Raw genomic sequence first — 12,079 nt, forward strand, 5'->3', positions numbered from 1 at the left:
GCCTTTTCTAAATCTATTTTGAGCATCTGGAAGTTCTCAGTTCATTTACTGTTGAAGCCTGGCATGGAGAATTTTGAGCTTTACTTTGTTTGCATGTGAGTTGAGTGCAATTGTGCAGTAGTCTGAACATTCTTTGGCACTGCCTTTCTTTGGGATTGGAGTGAAAACTGACCTTTTCCAGTCCCGTGGTCACTGCTGAGTTTTCCAGATTTGCTGGCATATTGAGTGCAGCACTTTCACAGCATCATCTTTAGGATTTGAAACAGTTCAGCTGGAATCACTAGCTTTGTTTGTAGTGATGCTTCCTAAGTCCTACTTGACTTTGCATTCCAGGATGTCTGGCTCTAGGGTAATGATCACACCATCATGGTTATCTGGGTCATGAAGATCTTTTTTGCATAGTTCTTCTCTGTATTCTTGTCACCTCTTCTTAATATCTTCTGCTTCTGTTAAATCCATACCGTTCTGTCCTTTATTGTGCCCATCTTTGCATGAAATGTTCCCTTGGTATCTCTAATTTTCTTGAAGAGATCTCTAGTCTTTCCCATTCTATTGTTTTCCTCTATTTCTTTGCACTGATCACCGAAAAACACTTTCTTATCTCTCCTTGCTATTCTGTAGAACTCTGCATTCAAATGAACATAGCTTTCCTTTTCTCCTTTGCCTTTCTCTTCTCTTCTTTTCTCAGCTCTTTGTAACGCCTCCTCAGACAACCATTTTGCCTCTTTGCATTTCTTTTTCTTGGGGATGGTCTTGATCCCTGCCTCCTGTACAGTGTCATAAAACTCCGTCCATAGTTTTTCAGGCACTCTATCAGCTCTAATATCTTGAATTGATTTGTCACCTACACTGTATAATGGAAGCAGCATAAATGTTCATTCACAGGTTAATGGATAAAGACGTGGTACATGTATACAACAGAAAATATTACTCAAGCGTAAAAGGGAACAAAATTGGGTGATGTGTATTTGTAGTGATGGGGATGGACCTATAGTCTGTCACAAAGAGTGAAGTAAGTCAGAAAGAAAAAAACACATATCATAAGTTAATGCATATGTATGGAATCTAGAAAAATGGTCCAGACGAACATACTTTCAGGGCAGCAATAGAGATGGAGACACAGAGAAAGGACTTGTGGACACAGTGGGTGAAGGGGAGGGTGGGACAAATTGAGAGTAGCATTGATATATTTACACTAACATGTTTAAAATAAAGGGCTAGTGGGAAGCTGTTGTACAGCACAGGGAGCTTAGCCTGGTACTCTGTGGTATGGGGGGTGGGAGGGAGGTTCAAGAGGGATGGAATAAATGTATGCATATAGCTGATTCACTTTGTTGTATAGCAGAAACTAACACAGCATTTTAAAGCAATTATACTACAATAAAAACAATAAAAAATGTTTATTCATGTATTTCAGAACTTCATCATTTTATATTGCCTTAACTCAGCTATATTCTTTCCCTCACTAATAAAAAACATTGTGTAGTATTGACTAAGTGTGACTTTTACTAATTTTACATATATTCATATTTGTATGGCAGTAGAACATAACACACAGGAAACCCAGAGCACACAGAAAACAGTCCTCAGGAAAGAAAAGGCACATGTTTAAATAAACTATTACTTCCAAGACATGTAACAAGGCCTGATAAATTGTCAGTTCAATATCCTAGCTGATTGTGCATGTGCTGTACATGCTATTTAAGGAATGTGACCATACTGTATAGATTTTTCTCTTAGTGTCTGTTAAAGTAATAACACAGGAAGCATGTTATTATAACCTACAAGGACCATAAATACTAACCCTACAGCATTTTTATTACCAACTTATATCAAAGGCAATCTGGCACTCTTTTACACATAATACTCTCCCATTAGTAAGCAGTCTTATATTACAGACATAAAATATTTGTAAGCATTTTAACTTGGCCAGGCTACTGCAGCTGTGTCACATTTGTTTTTCCTTATTTTAATATGAGCTTATTTAGATGAAGCTGGAATTGCCTTCTTCTCCTGTACATGACAGATCTGGTTTAGTGCCAGGCCACTTAGTGAGGCCTATCAAACAACGCTCTATTATGTACAGTGGCATAATTCGAAAAATCATAAGAACACTAACTCATAACATATGTCAATACGCCCAGTTAGTTCAAAATCTTGCCTCTTACAGGTGATTTTATATTCCATTTTAAAATGCTCTTTACTGCCCCTGCTACAAACAGTTCATCTGATCAACTCCGAATGATTTTAACCTTTTTTTATCACACTTTTATGAGAATACACAGCCATAGATCATAACTAAACAAACAGACAAGAAGAAATCAAACTTTTAGCTGACCTTTGTATTTCATCAGCTTGCACTTGAGAAATCTATAAGCTGAATTAAGAAATGAGATTTCCTTAATTGTGGCTTCCTCTCATTTTCTGATCACTGCTTGCCTACCATCCCCAGGGCTATTCTGCGGTCATTCAATGATGTAGGGCCCCTTCAAGATCCTGGTAAGCTGGTAGCCTCTGCCTCCCAAGGTATTTCCAGTGGTATGAAATGATATCATCATAAGAGAGTCTGCCATAGGTGTCCTTTCTCAATCTCCTCCTAAAAACTGAGACGGTAAGACCACCTCAGAAAGAATAATCAAATCCTCAGACTCTATACTCTAAGGTTAGTGACCAACATAGGCTTTTAGCAATACTTTCTTGTCATGATTAATATGAAAGCTTCATCCATCTATTGGGTATAGACGATCCCCCTCCAACCCTAAATAGTAATTTAATCTTTCTGCACATCTGTTTACAGCAAGAGAGATCTTCACTACCCTGAAGACTCAAGGGCAAAAAAAAATTCTGCTCTCTAAATTTTTCTGCTTTGCATTTTAATCTCTGCTTGACTGTTTTGTATCTTATCTATCGGTTCAGCACTCAACTAATCTTTATTCTAAATACTATATAGCTCCATTTTTAAGTGATAAGCTACATATACATATATATTGAGTACTTGCCCAAATTTCCTGAATAATCATTAATCTCAATACTAGTCTATATTAGTGGTTTTAGACTGAAAAATCTTTTAGGGGGAGAACTAGAACTAGAACCAGAACTGAAAAAATATATAGCATCACAGGGCCTTGTGAGGAACCATCCAGGTTAGAAAATACTCAAAGAGTAATTATCAGTAAATGGTGACAATGGTGATATAGTGCATTAGATCAATCCATAAAGGTATACCCCAGTAGGAAAAAGCTACATTTGAAGTGTAGTTAAATCAGTAATAGAATAATGATAATACATGCCCCCTTATGACTTTCTGTTAAAGGAAACAAGCAGAATGTAACTAACAAACCAAGGAATCGACAAGTGAAAAGGATGCAGACAACAGCCCCAAACAGCAATGCTTTCATAGTTATTATATGTTACAGATTCTTAATGCAAGTTAACATTTCGATACACATGTAAAGATGTGGTGGACTTTCACTTAGTATTAGGTGTCTAGATAAAAATATTGAGTTTATTATGCAAAGTGTTATGTTTACTACTTGAGTTTCAGATTCAGCTGAAAACATTATTGAAAAGGATGACAGAAAGTACAGGACACTGTTTTGACTGGATTTAACATTAGTCATTTTCTTTCTCTTTCTCTTAATTATTTGGTTAGTTGATATATCTAGCAAGTCAACTGGATAGTCATGAAGGGGTTCAGAACAGGCCTCCCCAATTTAAATTCTTTAAAGAAGAGGGAAGAACACTTCTCTTGAGCCCTCAGAGTCTTGATTGCCTTCAGTTCAAAATCATCCACATGCCAAAGTGACCCTTCTTTAACTAGATATTCATAAATGTGTTCTGGACAGGCCTCCCCAAGATGCGTCACTTTGCATGTCAACCCTGCGGGAAAGGCAAACACCACTTGCTCAACACCTGCTCTTCTTCTCATCCTGTGAGTGACCTCAGTGTCACTGGATGCTCCAGGTCCCTCTCCCTTCCCTTTGCTTGGGATGGCATAGGCACCTCGTTTTACCTTTCTGTCTTGGAGTCTCTCGTGTACGTGGGGTTCCCATGCATGCAAAATGAAATTTGATTTTCTCCTGTTAATTTAATGTTAATTGAATTCTTAGACCATCCAGAAGTACCAAAAAGGGCAGAGGAAAATTTTTTCCTACCCTAAGAACATCACAAAATTCTATAATTAAATCTCAAAATGCTGTGTTGGATTCCATTTCCATAAAAATAAAGAAAAATTTACATGCATTCAAAAGACTCTTTACTGCTATTTGATGATTTAAAATCAAAAACTGCAAAGGATAAAATTCTACATTCCTACAATAATCAAAAATATTGTTCTCAACACCTACGAGAAGAAAAACGACACCAAATCATTTACTTTTCAGACCTTTATTTAGATCCTTAACCAGAAAAGATTTGTTCTTTTTTCTTCTTACAACAAATACAAATGAAGTGTGAATTCTTAGGGGTAAATGTATAAATAATAAGATGCTTTTGTTTTCTTTATTACATAATCAGGGTGTCCAGATTTCATCTTTTATTAATTCTATTTGTCATTCTTTTAAAATTCAGTTTTTAAAATCATAACAAAAAAAAAATAAAATCATAATAAAGACAAACTATTTTTAGAGCAGCATACAGTAGGTTTTCAGTTTTCTTTGATGATTTCTAAAAGCTCTTTGATGTGGACTCTAAAAAAAGGCATTTTCATCCTTAGAAATGTGTTTTAAAACTTTAAAACCTTGAGAATTTTAGAATTGGATATTCTCAGCTGCAGCTCTGAAAAAAATATTGGTAGAGAAATAAAGCCTTAAAGTAAAAATTTTGAAACTGGATAACGAGTTGAATTAGTGTCAGAAGCAAATCAGCTGGCCGAATATAAAGAGGCCCTCTCAGAGCAGGATAGCTTGAAGCCAGCAGAGTTATGTGGGTGACAGGGAGAGAGACCCACATGACGGCACACGGATGGCGTGCACATGGCACCTCCCCCCACTGCGCCTGTCCACTCAGCTCTGCCAAGTGTGGGCTCATGATTCAAACTGACAAGAATCTTGCTCCCTCCCTGATCCAGAAAGAAAGAGCCTTGTCAAGTTGAATATCCTGCTTGCTACACCGGAGCAGGTTGCCAGGAACAATGAGGGGAACTCAAAATGTGCTCTCAATCAGCAAGAAACCTTGGGATCCTGGCGTGGCTGTTTGCAGGGCAGCGAGAAGTGTAATTGAAGCTTAAATGTCATTGCATTCATTTTAGAGAAAATGCTGATTTGTTTTTGTTCTTTGGCTTGTTTGACTTCTTTGTGCTATTTTCTGTTTCTTTCTGGACTTTGAAATTAAGTTTTTAATGTAAACTTTTTACCTTTTTTCAGGAAAATAGAATAACAACTGAACAAACTCTTACCCAAAGAACAAAATCAGTCTAACCAAGAAACATATACATGAAACTCCACTTACACCAGGTCGAATGCACACTGGAGGGATGGGCATAAAGATGAATAAAATTTTGGACCCGGAGGAAACCAACACAGCCTATAAGGATGACACTGTGCATTTAGAAGATACATGAAGATCACGAAATGTGGAGGCAAAAGGCTTCCTTTTGATGGATCCTTTCCTCTACTTGTGCTGTAATCTTTGACCAGTCTTGACTTCTCCTGAAATCTATTCTTAGCTGTAGAGTTATGAATAACCCACTCACAGGGAAGGCATTGGCATTAAATGAGATAATGTGTGAAAAATGCATTTTGAATATGTGAAATACTGTACAAATGTTAGTTATCATTTGGTGAGAGACAGGCAGGCAGGACTCATGCTTTCTAGCTCGTACTGTTAACTTGATTTCATTCCATATTTTCAGAGCTGAGGTCCCTTTCAGAGTTCAGATTCTATTTTCCAATAGACTATATTTCAAGAAAGAATTCAGTAAGAATAATAGATAGGAAGTGCACAAAAATAAGTAAATAAAGCCCCAAAGGATAAAAGATCAAATCCAACTGGAATAATAGCAGAACTAAAATATATCTAATGGAAAAGACAGCTTCTCACAATAGGAATCTGCAGATTCTTTACCATTTGAGCCACCAGGGAAGCCCGTTGCTGGGCATATACCCAGAGAAAACCATAATTTGAAAAAACATATTCACTCCGATGCTCACTCCAGCACTATTTACAATAGCTAGGACATGGAAGCAACCTATATGTTGAATGACAGATGAATAGAAAAAGAAGATGTGGTACATATATACAACAGGATATTACTCAGCTATAACAAGGAACAAATTTGGGTCATTTGTAGAGACATGGATGGGCCTAGAGTCTGTCATAACAGAGTGAAGTAAATCAGAAAAAGAAAAACAAATATTATATATTAACACAGGTATGTGGAATCAGAAGAAAACCGGTATAGACAACCTTATTTACAAAGCAAAGATAGAGACACAGACACAGAGAACAAACATATGTATACCAAGGGAGAAGGAGAGGGGATGAATTGAGAGATTAGGATTGACTTATATACAATATATGGGGGAAGGCAATGGCAACCCACTCCAGTACTTTTGCCTGGAAAATCCCATGGACAGAGGAGCCTGGTAGGCTGCAGTCCATGGGGTCGAGACGAGTCGGACATGACTGAGCAACTTCACTTTCACTTTTCACTTTCACACATTGGAGAAGGAAATGGCAACCCACTCCAGTGTTCTTGCCTGGAGAATCCCAGGGATGGCAGAGCCTGGTGGGCTGCCATCTATGGGGTCACACAGAGTCGGACACAACTGAAGTGACTTAGCAGCAGCAGCAGCATATACAATGTATACACTGGTACTCTCTCTATATATATATATGTATATATATATAAAATAGAAAACAAATGAGGTTGGGATTGACATATATACAATATATATACTGGTACTATATATGAAGTGAAGTCGCTCAGTCTTGTCTGACTCTTTGTGACCCCATGGACTGTAGCCTACCAGGCTCCTCTGTCCATGGGATTTCCCAGGCAAGAGTACTGGAGTGGGGTGCCATTTCCTTCTCTTCCCTATTATCTAAAGTAGATAACAAATGAGAACCTACTGCATTTCACAGGGAACTCTACTCAGTGCTCTCTGGTGACCTAAATAAGAAGGGTATCCACAAGAGAGGAGATATATGTATATGTATAGCTGAGTCCCTTTGCAGTACAGTAGAAAGTAACACAACATTGTAAAGCAACCAATAAAAATTTTTAAAATGAAATAAAATAAAATAATTTTCACTTTAAAAAGCTGTATTTTCCACCAAATATAATTATTTCTTTTTGTGGTTTAACATGAGAATATCCTCAAAATGAGAATGATTTCTATGAAAAGAAATTAAATTCCTGTAAAGTAGTGAGGAAAGAGTAAAAGAGAAGGCTGTGACAAGATGGAACATAATTTTGAAAACTCAAACAAATTAATGCTGATGTTTGTGAAGAAAGGGCTGGTTCTGGGGCCTACAGCATCAGAAATACCTGAATGTGACTCAGAGAATGAACTTATGGTTGCTGGGGGTGGGGAGAGGGTAGAGAAGGGATAGTTAGGAAGTTAGGGATCAATATGTACACACTGCTATATTTAAAATGGATAACCAACAAGGACGTACCGTAGAGCACACGGAGCTCTGCTCAATGCCATGTGACAGTCTTGATGTCTTGATGAGAGGGGAGTTTAGGGGAGAATGGATAAATGTATATGTATAGCTGAGTTCCTTCACTGTTCATCTGAAACTATCACAGAATAATTAATTGGCTATATCCCAATATGAAATAGAAAGGTTTTTTTTTTAAAAGGAATACCTGAATATTGATTAAAACATACGATGGAAAATAACCTGAGAAAGAATATAAATATATATATAAATTATCATATAAATAATATAAATATATTTTATATTATTTTTAATATTTTATAATAACATAAATGTTACTATATTTATTATTATATAATAAAAATAGTATACAAATAATATAAAAATATATAATATATATATATAGGCTAAATCATACAGCACCTTGACTGTGACACTCAACACACATTGCTGCATTGATCCATCCATGTGTTTCTCTCCCTACCTTGTGACTCAAAGATCTTCAAAAATAAGACCAACCTTCTTCATTTTTATATCTGAGTACCCAATATACTGTAAGGTAATTACAGATGCTCAATCGAATAGAGCCAAAAGTTTAATGCCAAAGAAACTTGCCTCAGTTATGGATCTTATAGGAGAGCCAAAGCCAAAGCAACAGTTGCAGTTGGCAGCCACTGAGCAATCAACAGAGATGAGAAATGACTGGTTTGGCAGGAAGGCAGAGTTAAGGCTAGAAACAGACCAAGGCAGTCCCACAAGGAATGCACAGTCTGTACCTATTTCAAACTCTGGTTCAAAGAAAAGCACAGAGGTACAGAACAAAATCAATTTCAAAAAGTCAAGTGCTCAGCAATGTTTACTAAGAGCCCGCTATGTGCCAGATACTCTGTTAGATACTGAGGACAAAGCAAAACTGAAGACACAGGACTGTCCTTATGGAACTAAAGGTCACACACCCGTTAAGGTGCTATGGAGGAATCACAGAAGGGGCCTGTGTGCACGTGACTGTGTGTGTGCCTGTGGATGTTGATGGAAGTTTGGGGGTTAGTGGTAAGGAATGTTGTTCTGAGAAAATGATATATGAATAGAATCTTGAAAGAATAAGTCAGCATTAACCAAGAGAACATTCTAAAGAAAGTCAAAGTGAAGTCGCTCAGTCATGTCTGACTCTTTGCAACCCCATGCACTATAGCTCACCAGGCTCCTCCGTCCGTGGGGTTTTCCAGACAAGAGTACTGGGGTGGGTTGCCATTTCCTTCTGCAGAGGATCTTCCCAACCCAGGGATCAAACCCAGGTCTCCCACATTATAGGCAGATGCTTTACCGTCTGAGCCACCAGGGAAGCCCAACATATACAAAACCCTTGAAGTGGCAAATAGATGGTCACTTCAGAGGAAACTTTAAATATTGTAGATGAATCAGTAGTTCTTAATGCTTATTAGGTTCCCAAACAGGTCACAGTCATTTCTGCTGCTGGCTATTTGCAAATCTGCCCACCCTTAGCTACTAGAAAACCGGAAGCTCCATGACAAACTTCCATTGCTAGGCTGCTCACTAAGTTCTATAATGGTGGCATCTTTGACTATACTAGTTCCATCAGAGAAGTGACACCTCCAATGGAAGAGAAGAAGGATTTGGGTGTATTCTCAATTAGCCACAATGTTATGTTTGGGAAATAAGCTTTTTGGATATTGGAGAGATACTTGTAGCCAAATTGTATTTTCTCAGAAAGTAATGACTTACACATTAGTTTCATAAAAACCCATCTCTGATGCTTAGGGAAGTCACATGACCCTTCAATGTCAAGACTGCTGGCATACCAGTGGTCAGAGATGTATTTCTTTGCAACAACTTTTTTTGGTCCCACCATTTTTTTTTTTTTTTTTGCCACAGAAATGCAAATTAAAACTAAAATGAAGTATCATCTCACACCAGTCAGAATGGTCATTTTCAAAAAATCTACAAAGAGTAAATGCTGGAGAGTGTGTGGAGAAAATGGAACTCTCTTGGACTGTTGGTAGAAATGTAAATTGATACAGCCACTACGGAGAACAGTATGGAGGTTCCTTAAAAAACTAAAAGTAAAACAAACATATTACCCAGCAGCCCCACTCCTGGGCATATACCCTGAGAAAAGCATAACACAAAAAAACACATGTACGCCAGTGTTCATTGCAGCACTATTTACAATAGCCAGGACATGGAAAAAAAAAAAAACCTAAAAGTCCAACAATAGATAAATGGATAAAAAAGATATGGTACATACACAATATGCCAGCAAATTTGGAAAACTCAGCAGTGGCCACAGGACTGGAAAAGGTCAGTTTTCATTCCAGTCCCAAAGAAAGGCAATGCCAAAGAATGCTCAAACTACCGCACAATTGCACTCATCTCACACACTAGTAAAGTAATGCTCAAAATTCTCCAAGCCAGGCTTCAGCAATACGTGAACCGTGAACTTCCAGATGTTCAAGCTGGTTTTAGAAAAGGCAGAGGAACCAGAGATCAAATTGCCAACATCTGCTGGATCATGGAAAAAGCAAGAGAGGTCCAGAAAAACATCTATTTCTGCTTTATTGACTATGCCAAAGCCTTTGAATGTATGGATCACAATAAACTGTGGAAAATTCTAAAGAGATGGGAATACCAGACCGCCTGACCTGCCTCTTGAGAAACCTATATACAGGTCAGGAAGCAACAGTTAGAACTGGACATGGAACAACAGACTGGTTCCAAATAGGAAAAGGAGTATGTCAAGACTGTATATTAACACCCTGCTTATTTACCTTATATGCAGAGTACATCATGAGAAACGCTGGGCTGGAAGAAGCACAAGCTGGAATCAAGATTGCCGGGAGAAATATCAATAACCTCAGATATGCAGATGACACCACCCTTATGGCAGAAAGTGAAGAGGAACTCAAAAGCCTCTTGATGAAAGTGAAAGAAGAGAGTGAAAAAGTTGGCTTAAAGCTCAACATTCAGAAAACTAAGATCATGGCATCTGGTCCCATCACTTCATGGGAAATAGAGGGGAAACAGTGGAAACTGTGTCAGACTTTGTTTTGGGGGCTCCAAAATCATTGCAGATGGTGATTGCATGAAATTAAAAGATGCTTACTCCTTGGAAGGAAAGTTATGACCATCCTAGATAGCATATTCAAGAGCAGAGACATTACTTTGCCAACAAAGGTCCATCTAGTCAAGGCTATAGTTTTTCCAAGTAGTCATATGGATGTGAGAGTTGGACTGTGAAGAAAGCTGAGCACTGAAGAATTGATGCTTTTGAACTGTGGTGTTGGAGAAGACTCTTGAGAGTCCCTTGGACTGCAAGGAGATCCAACCAGTCCATTCTGAAGGAGATCAGTCCTGGGTGTTCTTTGGAAGGAATGATGCTAAAGCTGAAACTCCAGGACTTTGGCCACCTCATGCGAAGAGTTGACTCATTGGAAAAGACTCTGTTGCTGGGAGGGATTGGGGGCAGGAGGAGAAGGGGATGACAGAGGATGAGATGGCTGGATGGCATCACTGACTCGATGGACGTGAGTCTGAGTGAACTCCGGGAGTTGGTGATGGACAGGGAGGCCTGGCGTGCTGCAGTTCATGGGATCGCAAAGAGTCGGACACGACTGAGCGACTGAACTGATCTGAACTTAACACATACACAATTTGATACATATATACAATGGAATATTATTATACAATGGCATAATATTAATATATAAGGGAATGTTATTCAGCTGCTAAAAGGAATGAAATAGGGTCATCCCTGGTGGATCAGATGGTAAAGGATCTGCCTGCAATGAGGGTGACCTGTGTTCAATCCCTGGGTTTGATCCCTCCTCCAAGGTCCCCTGGAGGAGGATGTGGCAATCCACTCCAGTATTCTTGCCTGGAGAACCCCATGGACAGAGGAGCCTGGCGGGCTAGAGTCCAAGGGGTTGAAAGAGTCATACACGACTGAGTGACTAAGCACAGCACACGGTCATTTGTAGAGACAGGGACAGATATAGCACCTGTCATACAGAGTAAAGTCAGAAAGAGAAAAACAAATATTGTATATTAACAGGTGCATGTGGAATCTAGGAAAATGATACAGATGAACCTTATTTGCAGGCAGGAATAGAGATGCAGACATAGTGAACAGACATGTAGACACAGTGGAGGAAGGAGAGGGAGGAACAAATCGGGAGATTGGGATTGACATACATACACTACCATGTGTAAAACAGATAGTGGGAAGCTGCTGAGTGGCAAAGGAGTTGGCTCAGTGCTCCTTGATAACCTAGATGGGTGGGCTGAGGGTGGAGTAGGAGGGAGGTTCAAAAGAGAGATGATACATATATACATACAGGTGATTCACTTCATTGTACAGCAGAAACCAATACAACATTGTAATTCCAATTAAAAAAAACAGTCTTGACCCTTCATCTTATCTGAGGACTCTAATCTCTTCTGAATGAAAATTCTAGTA

The sequence above is a fragment of the Bos taurus genome, chromosome 1 (genome assembly GCF_002263795.3).
Source record: "Bos taurus isolate L1 Dominette 01449 registration number 42190680 breed Hereford chromosome 1, ARS-UCD2.0, whole genome shotgun sequence".
Classification (NCBI taxonomy): domain Eukaryota; kingdom Metazoa; phylum Chordata; class Mammalia; order Artiodactyla; family Bovidae; genus Bos; species Bos taurus.